The sequence below is a fragment of the Aotus nancymaae genome, unplaced genomic scaffold (genome assembly GCF_030222135.1).
Source record: "Aotus nancymaae isolate 86718 unplaced genomic scaffold, 86718_ANA_hifiasm-v0.15.2.pri h1tg000029l, whole genome shotgun sequence".
NCBI lineage: Eukaryota > Metazoa > Chordata > Mammalia > Primates > Aotidae > Aotus > Aotus nancymaae.
Genome location: NW_026988442.1, coordinates 38,121,486 through 38,140,110, shown reverse-complemented (window position 1 = coordinate 38,140,110; position 18,625 = coordinate 38,121,486). Strand labels below are relative to the sequence as shown.

The 18,625-nt window shown below is 47.4% G+C and overlaps 1 protein-coding gene across 3 annotated transcripts in view; it reads right to left on the bottom strand.

Moving 5' to 3' along the window:
• ZNF831 (zinc finger protein 831) overlaps positions 1-18,315 on the bottom strand; it is a 109,441-nt gene extending 91,126 nt beyond the window's left edge. The window contains exon 1 of one of the 3 annotated variants that reach the window (XM_012467556.2): positions 18,161-18,315. The gene's annotated coding sequence lies outside the window, so the exon portion shown is untranslated. Of the gene's footprint in view, positions 1-535; positions 917-15,752; positions 15,814-18,160 lie in introns of those variants that run through there. The other 2 variants (XM_012467558.2, XM_012467557.2) reach the window with 2 other exon arrangements.
• Between the last annotated feature and the right edge of the window lie 310 nt (positions 18,316-18,625).

The following is an 18,625-nucleotide window of genomic DNA, read 5'->3' as shown; positions in this document are numbered from 1 at the left end:
ATATTACCCTTGGGTGGTTGATTAGTAGAACTGCTATAAATAGTAGCTCTATCAAATACCTTGATATTTCAATTATATTATATTATAAAAACTTGGGCTAATAAAACATATATATATACACATATATATACATACACATGCACGCACGTGCATACAGGCACACGCGCACGCGCGCACACACACACACACTCTCTTGGCCAATTCACATTTTTGGTTTAATAGGTCCATCATTGGGGGGGAAAAACCAGCTTATAAAGCAATAAATTTTCTCATGAATGTTTTTTTATTTAGTAGAATGTGGATTGTGGACCTGGTTTCTGACAGCCATTATGAATTGCAGTAAATATTTTGACAAAAGCAGCAGTGGTATTAAGCACACAAGAGAATTACTTGAGCTGGGTCAGACACAGTTTTACGTAGCATTTTCATTTTAACTGTGTGCTTGAACATAAATATATCACTAAGAACACAGTAAAAGAGTTTTTTTTTTAACTGATATTTTATATATGCTTATGGCATAGAGCATGTTACATACCTTTATGAAGAGTGGAGTATTTTCAGCCAATGATGCACTGATTCAAACACAATGATCTGGTTGCCCAGAAAAGACACCCACAGTTCCAGAAAGGACCACCAGGCTGGTCCCGCAGAGGAGAGATGAGCTCAAGGGCCCCTGCTCACACTCTCTGTAGGGAGCTCACTACTCTTTGCTGAGAGGGCATTTTAGTGTTCTCTCCAAGTTCCTACTCTGCAGGCAGCATCTCAGAGAACAGAGAGATGCTCCCTGAGCCTTAGAAAATAGAATAAAAGGGGCAGCCTCCTGTGGCTTGGCCTTTATGTCAACTCCACGTTTAACTGAGAAAAGCACCATTTCAAGCAACCTGGAAGAGACTCATGCAGAGATGAAACTTGGTATGGCCCAGAAATAGGAAGTAAATTATTTCCTATACATTACTTAAGGTCACAGTAGCAACCCTTAGAAAACAGGAAGAGACAGAAGCAGAGAGAGAGAGAAAAAAAGAGCCACAGCTCAGCTCTTTAGTAATTGTTACTATTGGTCTAACAACCTATAAACAGAGCCTGCTGCCCAGAAATGTAGGTGTACAAAATACTCTGCATTGGAGATGAGGCTGTTTCTGTGCAGGCAAGTAAGAATTAGAGCCTGGGTGTTTTTTTCCTGGAGATGTAGATGGAATAAGTGTTTGCAGAGCCTCCACACATAACCCCAGAGGTTCCCGAGGGCCCAGAATGAGCATTTCCACTGCAGTTGACTATGGTGGAAGGTCCCAGTGAAAGATCTCTGTGATGTTATCTTTATGTAAATGTTGATATTTTGTTCAATATGGATTTGTTTGAATTAATATTTTATTTTTAAGATGTGGCACTAATCACTCCATTCAACATAGTACTGGAAATCCTAGCCAGAGAAATCAGGCGAGAGAAAGAAATAAAAGGCATCCAAATAGGAAACGAGGAAGTCAAGTTATCTCTTTTCACTGATGATATGATTCTACATCTACAAAACCCTAAAGACTCCACCAAAAGACTTCTAGACCCAATGAATGACTTCAGTAGTTTAAGGATACAAAAATCAACGTATAAAAATCAGTAGCATTTCTATATACCACTAACGTTCAAGCTGAGAGCCAAATCAAGAACACAGTCCCATTTACAATAGCCACACACACATACACACACACAAAAAAAAAAAAAACCTAGGAATACATCTAACCAAGGAGGTAAAATATGTCTACAAGGAGAACTACAAAACACTACTTAAAGAAATCACACACAACACAAACAAATGGAAAACCATTCCATCCTCATGGATTAGAAAACTCAGTATCATTAAAATGTCCATACTGCCCAAAGCAATTCAATGCTATTCCTATCAAATTACCAATGTCATTTTTCACAAAATTAGAAAAAACTATTCCAAATTTGGATGGAACCAAAAAGGAGCCTGAATAGCCAAATCAATCCTAAGCAAAGATAACAAAGCATCACATTACCTGACTTCAAACTATACTACAAGGCTACAATAACCAACACAGCATGGCATTGGTATAAAAATAGACACATAGACCAATGGAACAGAATAGAGAACCCAGAAATAAAGCTGTACACCTACAACCAACTGATTTTCAACAAAGTCAACAAAAATAAACAGTGAAAGAAAGGACCCTTTAATCAATAAATGGTGCTGGGGAAACTGGCTAACCATATGGAGAAGAATGTTGAATAGAGTGATTGATGCCACTCTAATTCCAGAATGAAACTGGACTTTTACCTCTCAACATATACAAAAATTAACCCAAAGTGAAATAAATACTGAAATTTAAGACCTGAAACTATAAAAATCCTACAAGAAAACCAAAGAAATACTCTTCTGAATGTCAGCCTAGGCAAAGAATTTAAAACTAAGTCCTCAAAAGCAAATGCAACAAAAACAAATATTGACAACTGGTACCTAATTAAACCAAAGTGTTTCTATACAGCAAAAGAAACTATCAACAGAGTAAACAGACAACCCGTGAAAAGAGAGAAAAGATTTGCAAACTAAGCATCCAACAAAGGTCTAATGTCCACAATCTATGAGGAACTTAAACAAATCAACCCCATTAAAAAGTGGCCAAAGAGCATAAAGAGACACTTCTCAAAAGAAGACATACAAGCAGCCAACAAGCATATGAAAAAATGCTCATCATCTCTGATTATCAGAGAAATGCAAATCAAAACCACAATGAGATACCATCTCACAATAGTCAGAATGGCTATGACTAAAAAGTCAAAAAACAGATGTTGGCGAGGTTGCAGGAAAAAAAAGGAACACTTATATACTGTTAGTGGGAATGGAAATTAGTTCAACCCCTACGGAAAACAGTTTGGATATTTCTTAAAGGACTAAAGATAGAACTACCATTCAACCCAGCAACCTCATTACTGGGTATCTACCCAAAGGAAGATAAATCATTCTCCCAAAAAGACACCTGCACTCCTATGTTTATCACAGCACTGTTCACAATAGCAAAGGCATGGATTCAACCTGGGTGCCCATCAACGGTGGACTGGATGAAGAAAAAGTGGCATATATACACCATGGAATATACAAAGCCGTAAAAATGATAAAATCATGTATCCATGTAGCAATATGTAACCCCATGCCTGTAATCCCAGTACTTTGGGAGGCCAAGGTGGGCAGAACATTTGAGGTCAGAAGTTCAAGACCAGTCTGGCCAATGCAGTGAAACCCCATCTCTACTAAAAATACAAAAAAATTAGCCAGGCAGGGTGGCACACACCTGTAGTCCTTTTCTCAGGAGGCTGAGGCAGGAGAATCACTTGAACCCAGGAGGCAGAGGTTGCAGTGATCCGAGATCATGCCACTGCACTCCAGCCTGGGCTACAGAGCGAGACTTCATCTCAAAAAAAAAAAAGTGAGAGTGATTGTAATGTATGGGGTTTCTTTGCGGGTGTTGAAAATGTTCTGGAATTAGGTCACAGTGATGGTTGCACAACCTTGTGAATATACTAAAACCCACTGAATCCAACACTTTAAAAGGGTGTATTGCATGGTATGTGAGTCATATCAATATAGCAAATAAATCCATCACTCTCCTAATTTTTCTAAGCACCATGGTACAGACAGACTCTCTAGAGCACATAACCAATAACAAATGCATTAAGCACGTGGCAACAGTCACCAAAGAAAATGAAAAATAGTTTCCAAAAATTAACTTGCTTTCTCAGACACTTTTTTTCTGAAAGAAACAAACAAACAAACAAAAAGCTATCACACTCACTCGCCAAGAGCAAGCCTCATTCGGAAAACAGCAGTCCGCATTGACTGTTCTTTCAAACAAAACTACCTCATGCAGCTAGAAGAAATAGCAGCAGAACCAGGAGGAGGCATGAGATACCCTGTGTGTCGAGGGGAGACTCACAGGTGGAAAGAATAACTGTCTCATTGGCCATGCCCCTCTGGCCTCGCACCATCAGATACACGTGCCTGTCCAGAAGCTGTGGTCAGGAGGAGCAAAGACAGCCCTCACCTTTGCAGTTCAGTCCCTGGGCCCTTCTCCAGACCTCATCTGTGCAGTCACATTGCAGGAAGCCCCAGTGAGAGGAGCTGGAGCAGACTCCAAGTGGAACCACCTGGTGTGCCCAGGGATAAGAGTGTAGCTGAGTCTCAGCAGGAAATTGGGGCTTGGGAGCCAACACAGCCTCACAAGATAGCTGGGGATGAAGGAGCACCTCTGGGGCCTCGGAGGAGTGTGATCAAGAGTGGCCATAAGACAAGTCTCCCTGGGCTCCTGCACGGCCCCTGGCCACACCCTTTCTTCCCCACATCATGACCCTCTTCTGGGGATTGAACTCATGGCCCCAAGAGTATGTGTCAAATAAATGCATGCGAATAGATGGATATTTCCGTGTGTCTAACACTCTTGTATGTAACAAGGAACACAATTTGTGAAGACCCAAGTCCTCCCAAGGTGAGCCATGATGGGTGGCCGTCTCTCCTCTTTCAGAGGCTCCCCAGGGCTGGGCACCTGGCAGCCTGTCTCTCCTTCCTGTGGATCTGCCCATTCTCTGACCTGTGGAGCTTGGTGCTGTGAGTGACTATAGGAGTGTTTGTCTCTGCCTTGGCTGTGCCTGGCCTCACAATGGAACCCAGCAACTAGCACGGTGCCTGGCACAGAGCCAGCCCTTAGTCCACACCTGCTGAATGACAGAGAACTGTGACCCCCTGACTTCCCTGACCTTGCTGGAGAGACCACAAACTTACACACCAGGTGGGGCCTGATGCCAAAGGCTTCAAACCACAGTCTATATTCCAATGCAGGTGCTGTCACACCTCGTCCTGTAGGGGAGGTGGTGGAACCCAGGGCTCTTCTCTGGGGCTCGGCAATGCCCTGTCTTGGGAAGGCATGCGCTCTGCTTTCAACTGAAGCTGGTTCCCTCTTGGGGTTTGTTTCCCCTTAACATCCTCCCCACGCTCTCTCCATTGTCAGAAGAGGTTGATCATCACCAGCCCTTTGCGAGGGAACAGGAAGCTGTACCTGGGGAGGCCCTTCAGGAAGGAACACTCCACAGATGTGCGACATCATGCTGAGGGCCGCTGCTCTCATCTCTGTGCGTATAGAAAATTGCCTCCCCCTGAAGTGTCATTGGACGAACTCATGCAATTATCTGTCTGCACATCCTCAGGGCCATTTCCGTGATGTTTTTATTTAAAGCATGATGTATCCAGCCAGTTTCTGATTATCCATGGTAATGGGGGTCAAGGAGCAGCTGAATAATTGCAATGGAAACTTTATTTCCACTGAGAGTTCCTCTCCTCTCCACCTCCTCCCTCCCTTGCGCAGCATCCAAACAGGAAGAGGGGCGCTGTTGGGCCGTGGAAGGGGAACTGTGTTGCTTATCGCAGCCCCGCCAGGACTTTGTTAGGGATTTGCTTGGTGCTTTGTGGTGGGGTGTGAAGTAAAGAGCTGTACCACATATCACCTTTATTTGTTTTCATAACATACTTCTTCAGATTGACTTGCTTTTGTCATTTAATTAGTCCCAAGCTATAATAATTGGTGTGATAATATTTTTTGTAATATTCATTAAAATAACTCCATAATTATGGTACTTAAAAAAACGTTATATGAAAAGTTACCACCCACCCCGGCTTGGACCCTAGAGCAGAAAGAGACAACAGTTAAAAGACTGGTGACATGCACATAAAGTCTGGAGTTTAGTTCATAGGAATGTACCCACGTGCATTTCTTAATCATGACAAATGTCCCGTGGGCACGTAAGATGCTATGTGGCTGGGGGGTGGTCACTGGGTGAAGGGATGTGGAAATTTCTGTGCTAACTGTGCAGGTTTTCTATACATCTAAAATGATTCCAAAATAAAAAGTTTATTAAAAAGAGAAAACAAAAGTCCCTCCTAACGTCAAATAAAGGAGGTAAAAAGTTAAAGAGCAAACAAAAGTGCCCCTAGGGGTTGCATGCCAGCCTTTGGGAAATGGGCCGTCTGCAGGTCTGAATGGTCTGATACTTTGAACAACAGGGATGGCCTGGGTTTGGGGTGGTTTCTCCAGCCGAAACTCCTACAGGGAAGGCTAAGTGAGTAAGAGAAAATGGACGATCCCCATCACCTGTGGCTCAGTGGGCACAGAATGGGCAGAACTTTGCCAAGACAGTGTCCTTCTGACCCACAAGCAAGTTCCTCGCATCCTGCCCTCCCCTCACCTCTGCTGACCTGTCGCCTCATACCCTCTCCCAGTGCAGCACAGACTGTTTGGGAAATAAATGCTCCCTGGACCCTTTCTGGAAATGCTCCCATCACATTGACGGAGATGGCTCCATCAAGCTGGCTTCCTGCGCATGCCAGGCTGTGACTATGGCGTCCTGGGGGAAAGGCACACAGCCTCCCAGCGCCCAATGTTACCCCAGAGTCATCGCCTTCTGCAGCTCCTGTCGCTGCAGGCCACAGACTTACCACATCACAGATAATGAAAGTGCCTGAGGAACAGAAGCAAAGCCAGAGGAGGGCAGGGCGCGTTGTATTCCCACTTAGGAAGATGAGATGCGGCTCTGAGCACTTAGTTACTTTTAATCGTGGAGTGTAAAAATGAAATCATTTCCAGCACCTGAAGTGATTTCTTTGGCGTCACCCACTGTTTCTGTAGATTCATTTTTCAGACCAGAAAGAAAAAATGTTTATATTTCAACTACAACAAGAAAAGCTGGTTCCCCCTCCTCACATCCCTAAAAGTTTCTTACGTAAGGAGTTTGCTTTCTTAACAGTTTTTTTAGAATGAAGAGTTTACCGGTCCAGATGGGGAACAAAATGGCAAGGCTGGGACCCTGCCACACCCATCACTTGGTGGGGGGCTGGCTAATCAGTGTCTTTCGGATGTATTTACAAAAACAATATGTTTAAACATTTCAATAAACAGATTTAAACACAGATTTGTATATTAGCCTCTGCCAGCTGCTCCTCCAAGCCAAGAATGCTTTGTCCTTATGAAACCAAACGATGACTGTTCCTTGAATCCACATCCTGGCCTGAGAGACCCCGGCCCTTCCCAGGGTTTGGTTTTCTCTTCCTTTTGGTGGCCTCTGACCTCTCCCTCTGGCTTTATTTCCCACTGTCTATCCTCTGGGTGTGTTCTTACTGTAAGTCCCCTCAAATCCTTTTTGAAAGGAGGCAGGGCTCAAATTAAAAGCCAACCAGTTCGCCTCCCAAGCCAGAGTTCGGAATCCCATCCACAGCCGAAGGAAGGAGCCAGCATGGCTTCATTTCCCTCTTCCCTTAGCACAGGGACCCACCCCCACACTTTCAGAAGGACTTTTTTTTTTTTTTTTTGAGATGGAGTTTCGCTCGTTACCCAGGCTGGAGTGCAATGGCGCGATCTCGGCTCACTGCAACCTCTATGTTGACCAGGATGGTCTCGATTTCTTGACCTCATGATCCACCTGCCTCGGCCCCCCAAAGTGCTGGGATTACAGGCGTGAGCCACCGCGCCCGGCCAGGACTTGTTTTCATTTAAGTTTTTAATTTTGTTTTCTTCTTTCTCAGTCATTTGTGGGAGGTAAAAATTAAAACAACTTAACTCACCGAGATAGAGAGTAGGGGAAAGGTGGGGATGGTTAATGGGTACAAAACTGTAGTTGGATAAAATGAATAAGCTAGGGTTTGCTAGCACAACCCAATGACTATACTCAACAATCGCTTCTAGTGCATTTAAAAATTAGGAGTATGATCAGAATGTTTGTAACACAAAGAAATGATAAATGCTTGAGGTGATGGATGCGCCGTTTACCCTGATGTGATTACTACACACTGTGTGCCCCTATCCAAATATCCCACATACCTCATAAATATATACACCTACCATGTACCCATAAAAAGTAAAAATAAAAATAAAATTTTAAATGACTTTTAGAAGCTCTTTCTTCTTTTTTAAAAAAAATTGAGATATTTATTCCGCCTTTTAAAAATTCTGCCTTTGCAACAACATAGAGGGACCTGGAGGATGTTATTCTCAGTGTTATTTCACTGAATGCTGGGAATAAAGGAGGCAAGAGGAAACTTTGGGAGGTGAATATGTCTATGGCCTTAATGGTGGTGACGGTCTCACAGGTTTATCCCTAACGTCATAGAGTGTATGTTAAATATATACAGCTTTTTACGAGACTCGCTTTTAAGTGCCAGGCAGAGAAAGAAAAATAGTATCTGATCTTGCTTCTACGTGGAATATAAAACAGTCAAACATATAGAAGCGGAGAGTAGAGTGGTGATCACCAGGGAGGGAGGGGGGAAATGCAGAAGGTGAGAGTCAAAGGGCACGAGGTTCGGTTATGTGAGACGACTAAATTCTGGAGGCCTGGAGTACAGTGGAGCGTCTGTATTGCATACCCAACATTTTCTTTCTTTTTGTTTTTTGTTTTTTGAGACAGAGTTTCACCCTGTCACCCAGGCTGGAGTGCAATGGTGCGATCTCAGCTCACTGCAACCTCCACCTCCTGGGTTCAAACAATTCTCCCGGGATTACAGGTACCCACCACCACACCCAGCTAATTTTTTGTATTTTGGTAGAATAGGGTTTCATCATGTTGGCCAGGCTGGTCTCGGACTTGACCTCAGGTGATCCACCCGCCTCAGCCTCCCAAAGTGCTGGGATTACAGGCATGAGCCATTGCACCCGGTCCACGTGCTTAAAATTTTCTAAGGGAGTAGATCATATGTTAAGTTTTCTGGCCACAGATAATAATAATAAAGGAGGCAAGAGGAAACTTTGGGAGGTGAATATGTCTATGGCCTTTATGGTGGTGATGGTCTCACAGGTGCTATCCCTAAAGTCATAGAGTATATACTAAATATATACAGTATTTTACGGGACTCGCTTTTAAGTGCTGAGAACTTCAGTCTTCAGTTGAGCACAAGAGGAAGCACACATCTCATCATGTGCCCTTTAGGCAGACCTCCCTTCTTCCTCTCTAGGAGGGGTTTCCTCAAGGCCAGACTCTGAAGATGAAGCCTTCCCGGAGGAGGAGAATTACTCCTTTCACTCAGGATCTCTAACCCATCTCTTACCATTCCCAAAGGAGGGGATACTTTTGGAATTTTAGAGCCTATGATGCTTCCAGGATTATCTAATCCAGCCACATCAAATACAGTATGGTGCCCCTCCCTCCTTCCTACACTCAGGGTGGACAGTGCGGCCTGGCCCAAGCACTTTTCCCTGCTGTGTCGGGCATGAAGCCAGCTTTACCTGGACTTCCAAGGCAATCATTCCCAGTAAGATTTAGCACCTGAGATAAACCCAACTTGCTACCCCCTTGTTCCAAAGATCACAGAGCAAGAAAAGTTGACCAGCTAATGAGCAAGATGGGAACAGTCCCAGCTCTCACCAGAGCCCAGCCAATCACCCGAAACACCAAATCCCAGCTGCCCCCATTCACATCAGGGTGCTCTAGACGTGTAGGTGCAGACACAGACAAAAATATGAGTGCATTCATGTGCCCAGCCTTGCCTGCTTGCCCGTCTGCTAACAAGCGTTCTGGCTGTGTCCAATCTCTTCCTTCCCTTCCTCCTACCTCTGAGAGGTTTTGCCTTTACTAGACTGTTCTATAGTCTTTTGTGTGCTGCATAATTAAGATAATTGGGGAGAAAAAAATGACAAACACCAAACAGGCAGACTGTAATGAAAAAAAGCTATAAGAGAAGAAGACATTATCCCTCTCAGGTGTCAGGGAAATTGTATTCAACAGTTACTCACTTGTCCAGCAAATACTGACTGAGTCCCCATCACATCCCAAGTTTCATTCAGGGCTGTAAGACTGGGGGAGAATAAGACAGCGGCTCCCTTGCCCTCACGGGGCTGACATTTCAGCATGAGAGACGGGTACAAATAGGAAAATACCTACATGAGTGAAGTGATTTTAGAGAAAAGAGCAATGAAGGAAAAGGAATAGAGTGGTATGATGAGTCACGGGGGCAGGGTAGGAGGCGGCCTGTGAGACAGACCTGGGAGACAAGAAAGATTCAGCCCAGGGCACATCTGAGAGCACGGGGCACAAGCCAGAGGGTAGGGTGAGTGCCAAGGCACTGAGGTGGGCACTTCTCCAGGTGATGGAGAAACCAGCAGAAGGCTCATGAGTTGTCAGGGTCACCACAAAATGGGCAGAGTCAGGAGAGAAGCCAGGCGGCATGCTGGGGACAGATGACACACGGCTTAGGCCACAGGAGAAGTTTTGTTCCAAGTGGCATAGGACTTGTCTCCATAGAGAAAGCCATTGAGAAAAGCAACAGGGGCAGAGCAGAAGGAGGAACTTGTCATGGTGTCTGAAGAAGAGGGCCACTGGAGTTACTGCAGGATGAGAGGCACATGGATGACAAAGGAGGCAGCCATCGCAGAGGATTGGTATGGAGCCTGCTTCGGTTTCACAGGGTTTGAGCAGAGAGCTTGAGTTCTCAGGGTGTTTTCTGCTTGCTGCTCTGAGTCTGGGGCTCATAAAGCTGCTCTGGGACTGGACCACCTGGGTCCCGTCCCAAGAGGGTGATGTGTGCCTTCTATGCGGGTTACTAACCTGTGTGAATGAGCATATGTGCATACTCGGAGAAGCACTAGTCTGTGTGTGTCTTTCCCTAGTCCTACATGGGAAAAACAGATCCGGATCTCCCAACTCACTTCAAGAAGTGATCTCCGCGCTCCCAAACCTCAGCAGCAGGGTCCCTATGACACTTTTAGGTGAATCTTTGTCTCACATTGTAGTGGATTTAGCTTAGCTCTCTGGACTCTAAGATCTTCAAAAGTGAGAGCTGCATTTTTTCCATGGCTAGCTCTTTCTAGCATCCTCTGTGAAGCATGACTGACCCCCCAGGCTGCAGGAGTTTCCACCACCTCTAGGGTCCCATGCCACCATAGTCACTCCTTGCCACCTGAACAGGACAGTGCCCTGTAATGACTGGTTTATACATCAGGCTTTCTACCAGACCGTGCACTCCTTGAAGAAGTAGATGAAAATTTCACTTTCTTAGCCCAGCTCCAAGTAGGTACTTGGCAAGCAATCGTCCGATGGAGCTTCTCAGCTATTTTGGGAGAGGAAAAATTGCTTGTGGCTTTTTCAAAGAGTTTGGCACAGTAGGAAGTAGCAGGGCAGTAATTCCCTCTCCAAGACCATGCTGGCCAAAGCCTCCTCCTGCCCTGTCCTTGACCTCCTGGAGTTCAGCTTGATGGGTGGCCAGCCCCCTACCCCCATTAGCCCTTCATAGGGTGTGCTGATGAGCCCCCAGGACCATCAAACATGTCCGTCCAGCCTTGCGATCAGCTCCTGGCAGCGGGACACCCAGGCTGCCAGGGCAGAATCCAGCATGAATAAGCACTTGGCCCTGTGTGCCTCGGCACTCACTGCCCTGGTGAAGCAATCCAACGCTCCTGCCAAACCTCCTGCTCCCTGGTGGAGGCTGTCCCAGGAAGATGCGCCCAGCCCAGAGAGGAGGGCCAAACAGAAATCAGACCCTGACCTTCTCAAAAGTCAGGCAAGGGGTCTGGAGCAGGCTTAAGATCTTTTTGGCTTCTTCCTGTTCTCTCCAGGTCCAGTTCTACAGGGTTTGGCTCTGTTGGGAAGAACACAGAGCAAGCGGGCTGGGGGCCAATGCAAGTGTGCTCAGCAGCCAGGGTGGTGGGAAAATCAGGTGGGTGCTGAGCTCAGGAACAGGGTGTGCAGGAGACACTGCGGGTGGGAAAGAGTGAGCTGTTGAGTGTGTTGGGCTGAGGATGGTGGCTGTGTCAAAGTGGGATTTTGGTGAAGTTGTGTAGTCCACAGCTGGCCAAAGTCCAGTTCACCTTCTCCTTCACCCCTGCTACAGGCAAAGCCTTCTCCACCACCACCAGAAGGATCTTTTTAAAACAAAAAATTCCACCCACACGTCCCCACTCTAGCTGGAACCCTGCAGTAGCCCCGTCACTCCTGGGACAAGGTAATATCCTCCACCTACCAGGGCCCCACGTGGGCCGGCCTCTGCCCACCTCCTCAGTCCCTTCCCAAGCCCCATTTCTGGTTGCCTGCAGCGCAGCCACTCGTGGGCCTTTCAGCTCCTTGGATGTTGGCCCATGTCAGGGGCCCCTGGGGAGCTGCACTCATGGCCCGAAGTGCTCTTTCCATCCCTACTGCCTCCTACTCAACCTTCAGTTATGTCCTCAGGGAAGCCTCGGGAGCCTTCGCGCCTGCTCCCTGACCAGCTCAGATTCCCCAGTGCTCATCACAACTGCAATTACAAAATTAAATGTATCATTACTTGCTTAACGTTGCCATCCCCATAAGTGCAGTGACTTTCTACCCTATTCCCCAGCTCCGAGCCCACTGCCCGGCATGCATGGATGGACGTGTGCACCCTCCTGTCAAACTGAAGGCCCCCAGGCTCTCCTCTATGCTTTGCTTATGCTGTTCCTCAGCCAGGAATTCCCTTCCTCCTCTTGATCCACAAACCCAAAATCCATCTGTCCACCTACTCGCTGCCTCCTCCACAAAGCCCTCTGGAACCCCCCAACCCCCTGAGATCTCCCCGCTCCCAAACCTCAGCAGCAAGGCCCCTATGACACTTGCAGGTGAATCTCTGCCTGTCTCACGTTGCGGTGGATTTAGCTTAGCTCTCTGGACTCCTAAGTTCTTCAAAAGTGAGAGCTGCACTTTTTTCTCATTGCTAGCTCTTTCTAGCACCTAAGCTGTTGCCTGGCAAATGGCAATGACTAACAACTATTATGATTGATCAAGCAACTGACCAGTGGGGTGTGAGGGAGGTGCTGTCATTACAAACATTACTTAGCAGGTGAGAAAAGGAAGTTGATAGCAGTGAAGCAGCTTGCCCCAAACCACTTGGTCAGAGATCGGCAAAGACAACCTGTGGTCGAGGCTACCGGGCCCCGCACCAGCATGTTCCACCATTCGGCTAAGCCCCGCGTTTGGCGGACACCTTCCCCTCGCACTGCCAGACAGAGGGGCTGGGCAGCCACCTCCCACAGGTCTCCTGAAGGCTCAGTGTTCCCTTATGGAGAACATCTCCCAACACATGGGGCTCGGTTGGCACCGTATTTGAGGCCAACCCTACTCATTCTAGGAGCACAAATCCCAAACAATCTTAGGTACAACTACTACAAATCTCCATAAAGGACTTTTCAAAACAGTACTCTCTTCAGAAAGTCCATGCTCAGGAGCCGGTGTTGAAAGCCATCTCTCATTAACCTGGCAGCGATTCACCTGACCAGCCTGCACAACTCAGGTGGAATCTTGGCTTGGTATCTCACCAGTGGAGGCCAAGTTACTTTACCTTTCTAAGCCTCAAGGTTTTTATCTGTCAAGTCAGGGCAACAAGAACCCCTGACATGTGGAAGAATTAAGTACAAGATGCTCAGCAAAGGGTCAGTGTATCATAAACACCCGGTCAATGCTCATGGTAGCATCACTGTGGTTAGGATGAGTCCCCTCAAAGGCCTGCAGTCCTGGGGCAACTCAGCAGGAGGGTGCCCAGGGAAAGGGCCACTTCCTTCTCTCCAGAGATGGGTGCTAGAGCCTCAGGAGGGGTTATCCCATGAGATGGAAGCCACGTGGCTTGCTGGAAATGCATAGATCACGGTGGCAGGTCATGCACACATCAACACACCCCCTCCAGCCTCACGCATCCACCTCCACACCAGCCCCCTTGCATCCTCATCCACGCCAGGAGAACAAGTGTGTGTGTGTGTCCCAGCCCATGTGCACTGGGATCATGGGCCTCTCTGGGGGCCCAGCCACTATCAGCCTGGTACCCCTGCCCTGCCGGAAACCCATGGATGGCTGGAGGCTGTGCTCATGGGTCTCCCATCTGGGCAGGCAGGCCAAGTGTATTTGCATATAATTTGCATGTGTTGACACAGCCGTTCTCATTTCTGCACTGAGCACTTCCAAGCTAACCTGTTATTACTGCTCCTCTGAGGCTGGCTCTGCCTGCCCGCCCACAGCCAGTGAGTACTATGCAGAGAGACAGGCCGGGAGCTGACTGAGAGCTTGGGAGCATCATGCCAACCTCCCTGGGCCTCAGTTTCTCTCCTGGACAACAAACAACTACACACCTCCACTGGGCAGACTCAAGAAGAGCGCCTTGCCCACAAAATGTGAGTGTGTGCTGGTGTGAAGTACTGGCCATAGTGGGCTGCTTGTTATTCTCAGAAGATCAGGAATTAATCTGGATGGAGAAGTTTGCCTCTGTGTTCTTCCCAGATGATGGTTCTGAGTCTCATGTGGTGGGCCCTATGCTATGGTTACCAGTCATAGCAAATATATAAAAATACAGGATTGCCCAGTTAAATTTGAATTTCAAAGAAATCATAAATATTTCAGTATAAGTCCATCCTGTGCAGTCTTTGGGACACGCTTATACTAACAAAGTATTCATTGTTCACCTGAAATTCACATTTTAACTGGGCATCCTGTATATTATCTGACAACCCTACCTGTGACCCAAGGCCCACTGGTTTCCATTACAACGTATATCCTGTTTTCTCACAGTTTTTACCTAAACTCAAAGAAACATGGTCTCTATTTCCTAAATCTGCAGCTTCCCAATTGAGGATAGGGAGGGCAGAGGTTACATGTGAGGAAAATTGAGACTTGCTGAGAGGAGAGAGGGAGGGAAGGGGAGAGAGAGAACATGTGCTTCCTAATTTAGGTAAAAATCTAAAATCTGTTCCTCTTTGGTTTCTGTGAGGAGCCTGGTGGTTACCATTGTGAACGTGAGGCCACATTTCCTGTGGCAAAGGGTATGTGTGTTTTTATCAACAGAGCCCGTTTCTAGGGCTCCTCTCAGGATGTGAGGCCCGTGACAGGCCACAGAGGAAGAGGCGGGCCGTGGCAGGGCGAAGGAGGCTGCCCTGGCCCCGGCGTTGGATGGGGGTCCAGCCATTGGGGCTCCCTAGAGAGCCCCAGCCTTGTGTGGGATGAGAACCCCCCCTCAAGCCCTCAGCTTAGCTTCCCCTATGCACACCAGCCAGCTGGAACATTCCACAAAGATAGGCTGTGGAGACTGAGCCTTGCTTGATTCCCGGGGGCCCTGAGAGCAAGTTCCAGCCCCGCCATCCACACAGCGCCAACATCACAGGCACGAGGCATGTGTCGGGGGCCCTGTGGAGGGCGTCCACTCTCCACACAGGGGCTCTGCAGCCTCTGTCTCCAACAGGCTAAGCCCAGGCTTTTGGCGCTCACCCAGGAGGGAACCGTTTTCCTTCAAGATATTTTTTTGGAGGAGGGAGACCTCATTTTATTGTAAGATCAATGGATATATTACGAAGTGTAAGGTTAATGTTTTATATTTTTAAGATACAGTGCAAAAGGCAAAATGAAATTTGTGAGGCTCCATTTCTTCCTCCATAAAATGGTACTGGGGAGGACACCAACCTCATGGGGCCATTACAGAGATTAGACAAAGAGACGCAAGCAAAGCCCATCTTCGGCACAGCTCCAGCCACAGTCACATTTTCTTCCTCCGTTACCACCCAGGAAAGCAAGGCTCCAAAGCTTTGCCATGGAGACTGGGCCCAAGGACTCAGATCCCTTTATCTCATCTGGCTCATCAGACAACCACATGCAGAAAGAAACTGCACAGCAGCAAAAAGAGCCTAGGTTTTGAGCATCAGAAGAAGCTGGTTAATCTTCAGTTGACTTTCTGATGGCACCTCTGGTCCAGTCTCAAAGGATGGGGTCTGAGAGCCCCTTACCTTGTCTGATCCATCAAGATGGGCACCCATCCTGTACACCTGTGGCCACAGACAAGGCCAGCCTGGAAGGGATGGAGACCCTCATTACCAATGGAGACACCATCCCCTGGCTCTGCCCCTCATGGCCTCCGGCCAGGGCTGAACTCGAGTGTTCTCAGCCCAGAACGCTACAACTGCACCTGCTTTTCAAGGCTCAAGATGCTCTGGGGAAGGATGTGGTAAGCTGTGTCCAAGGTGCAGGGGTGTGGTCAGGAGGGCAGAACTCACACCAGGTATGTGGGTCTGAGGTGGGAGGCTGCAGGGCCTCTGAATCTCCTGGCTGGGTAAGAGGATGGAATTGAGCCTCAGGACATGAAGCCCAAGGTCAGTGCCCTGCTTGTTCTCACACTCTGTTCTAACCCGTCTTCAGAACATCAGAAATGTAGCAGTGGCGATGCTTCCTAAGGACTGAACGTGGACTCTGCCATTGGTCCTCAGAGCTCATGCACACCCCCTGGATTCCCTCCAGAGAGGCCAGCCCCATGCCACAAGCCATCATGGAAACCCTCCCAGCCTATTCTGATGAGACTGTCCATGCCCTGTCTTGGATGGGCCAACCACAAATGACTTAGGAACTAAATGAAGGCTATACATTGGCCTTGACCGGCACTGAACAATTAGCGTCAATGGCTCTGTCAGGCTCTAGGTAAATAGGATAATAATCTCAAAACTTTCAGAGAGTATAATGGACGTCTCTTCTAATTAAGGTCCATGATGTAGTCATACTTTCTCATTGATCTAATAATTGGTGCAAACACACAAAAACAGCTGTCTCAACAGTGTGCTGCTACGTGGCCTTGGGTTTCTCCCTCTCGCCTGTTAATACCCACTTACGGCCTCAGAAAGCAAGGCTCCATGCATACAATAATTCCTGCATTTCAGCCGCTCTTCAGATTTACAGCCTCACCCCTGAAATACTAACAGATTTTTTCGGGGTAATTAGCCTCACACACAATTTCAGCCAATATCTGATCAACCCCAGTCACATAATTAGTTCTTGCTAACATATTGCACTTTGCCTAAACTATATTGGAAGATGTTCTCCAGTTATGAAATCTGATTTGTCAAAATCAGCCTTGGTTGGAGATTGAAGGGGCCTCATTCTTTTTCCTCGGGGTGGGAGAGCTGCCCTCAAAGCATTTTCTTTAAACTCTAAGCCATGATCCAACATCTTTGTCTTTTCCCAATTTCAGCTGTATAGCCTTTCCTTTAAAAAAAACAAAGCATAACAATTGCAATTCTCGCTTGGCCAGCGGCCAGACATCTGAGGGCCGGGGCGAGGAGATTAACGGATACATCCGGAGGGGACAAGGTCAGAGAGCAGAACATTCTGGACACAAGTTTGTGTCGAAGTCCAGACCCCAAAGGACTGGAGAGCTCCCATTCAGAAGGGCTGGCACCTCCAGCTAGAGTGACACGCGAGGGCCCTTCAGAGCCTGTGCATGGAACATGCCTGTGACATTAATTAATGCCAGGCAAAATCTAACAGCAGATCTTGGAAACTAAAAATAGATCTTTACTAACTGATTCATCCCCTGACTGCACAGAATTTGGAGCTTTTTATCTGCTTCTCTTCTACATGTACATTACATTCCGGTCTTTTTGCCCCCTTTTCTCCATCTTTGTTGTTGTTTCTTTTTCCTCTCCTTCTTGGTGAAAGGTCTAAACCTTCCAGAAGCGATGTCCCCCACTCAGCTCCCCTCCGACCCAGAGATATGCTCGATAAGCAAGGAGATCACTCCTTCTCCTGCTCCCATGGTTGTCAGCCATGTAATTTGCACTTAGCATTTTCCACGCCAATGCCCTGCCTGTTGCATTCCACAGAGAACTCTGCAGCTTCGTTTCCTATTACAGTCCCTTCTATTTTAGACTTTGTTGATTTCTACTAGGAAGGAAACCTATTTTATACAGATTAGCTGGACAGCTGAGTCTGATTGCTTCTGATTACTGGGCTTGGGGCCACTAGGGAAACTGGCTTCCCAAAGCCCCTTGGATGAAGGACCATTCCATATGGCCCCAAAAGTCTGGGTCACTACTCTCTAGAGAGGAAGGGCCAGCAGCCCCAGCTGGAAATCAACAGGTCAAGTCAAAGGCAGGACGGCACCTTCATCCACATCAGAGGTTTACAAGGCTGTGCTGAAAGGTGGGGAGGAGGGGCTAGAAGCCCCTTGGTTCGCAAGATCTCACAGGGACCTGAGTGGGGCTCGTGTCAGAGATAACTGCGTGTGCTTGTAAGGAATCATCCATCATGCTTGCCTGATAGAATCACTCGGGAGGCAACAGACCAGGCTCAATGATTAAGATCCCATCATCTGGCCTTGCATCCCAGACCTCCAGGTGCACAAAGAAATCACAAAGTCCTCTCTCACCTTTAAGTGCTCAGTCCACAGGCAGGTGGGGGCTGCCGCTCTCTCCCGAAAACCGGTGGCTCCGATGAGGCAGGAGCATTCTCCCTGCTCGTCCCATCTCTGCCTCTGCTTCTCTTTATGCCTTCTCTAGAGAAAAACCGAGTGCTGGAAATTTAAAAAAAGAAAAATTGTGTGTGTGAAGGGTGGTGGGTGTTCGGGGCGCTGGGGCGGTGGGGGTGGCAGAGGGACACCGGGGGTAGGTGTGCAGCCTGCCCTGGTGTGGGCTCGGGTTTAATGGCCGACGCTGGTGGTAGGGTTTGCCTGCTGAAGCTCAGTGCCACAGCAGCTCTGTGTGTGGGCGGCGGCAGCTACACGGCTGGGTTTCAAACCATTACACTGAACATTTGCAAACAGATAAAAAAACAAAACCATCCGGTACAAATGGAAACTTCTGTTCTCCTTTCTCTTTCTGCACTCTTTCCCCTT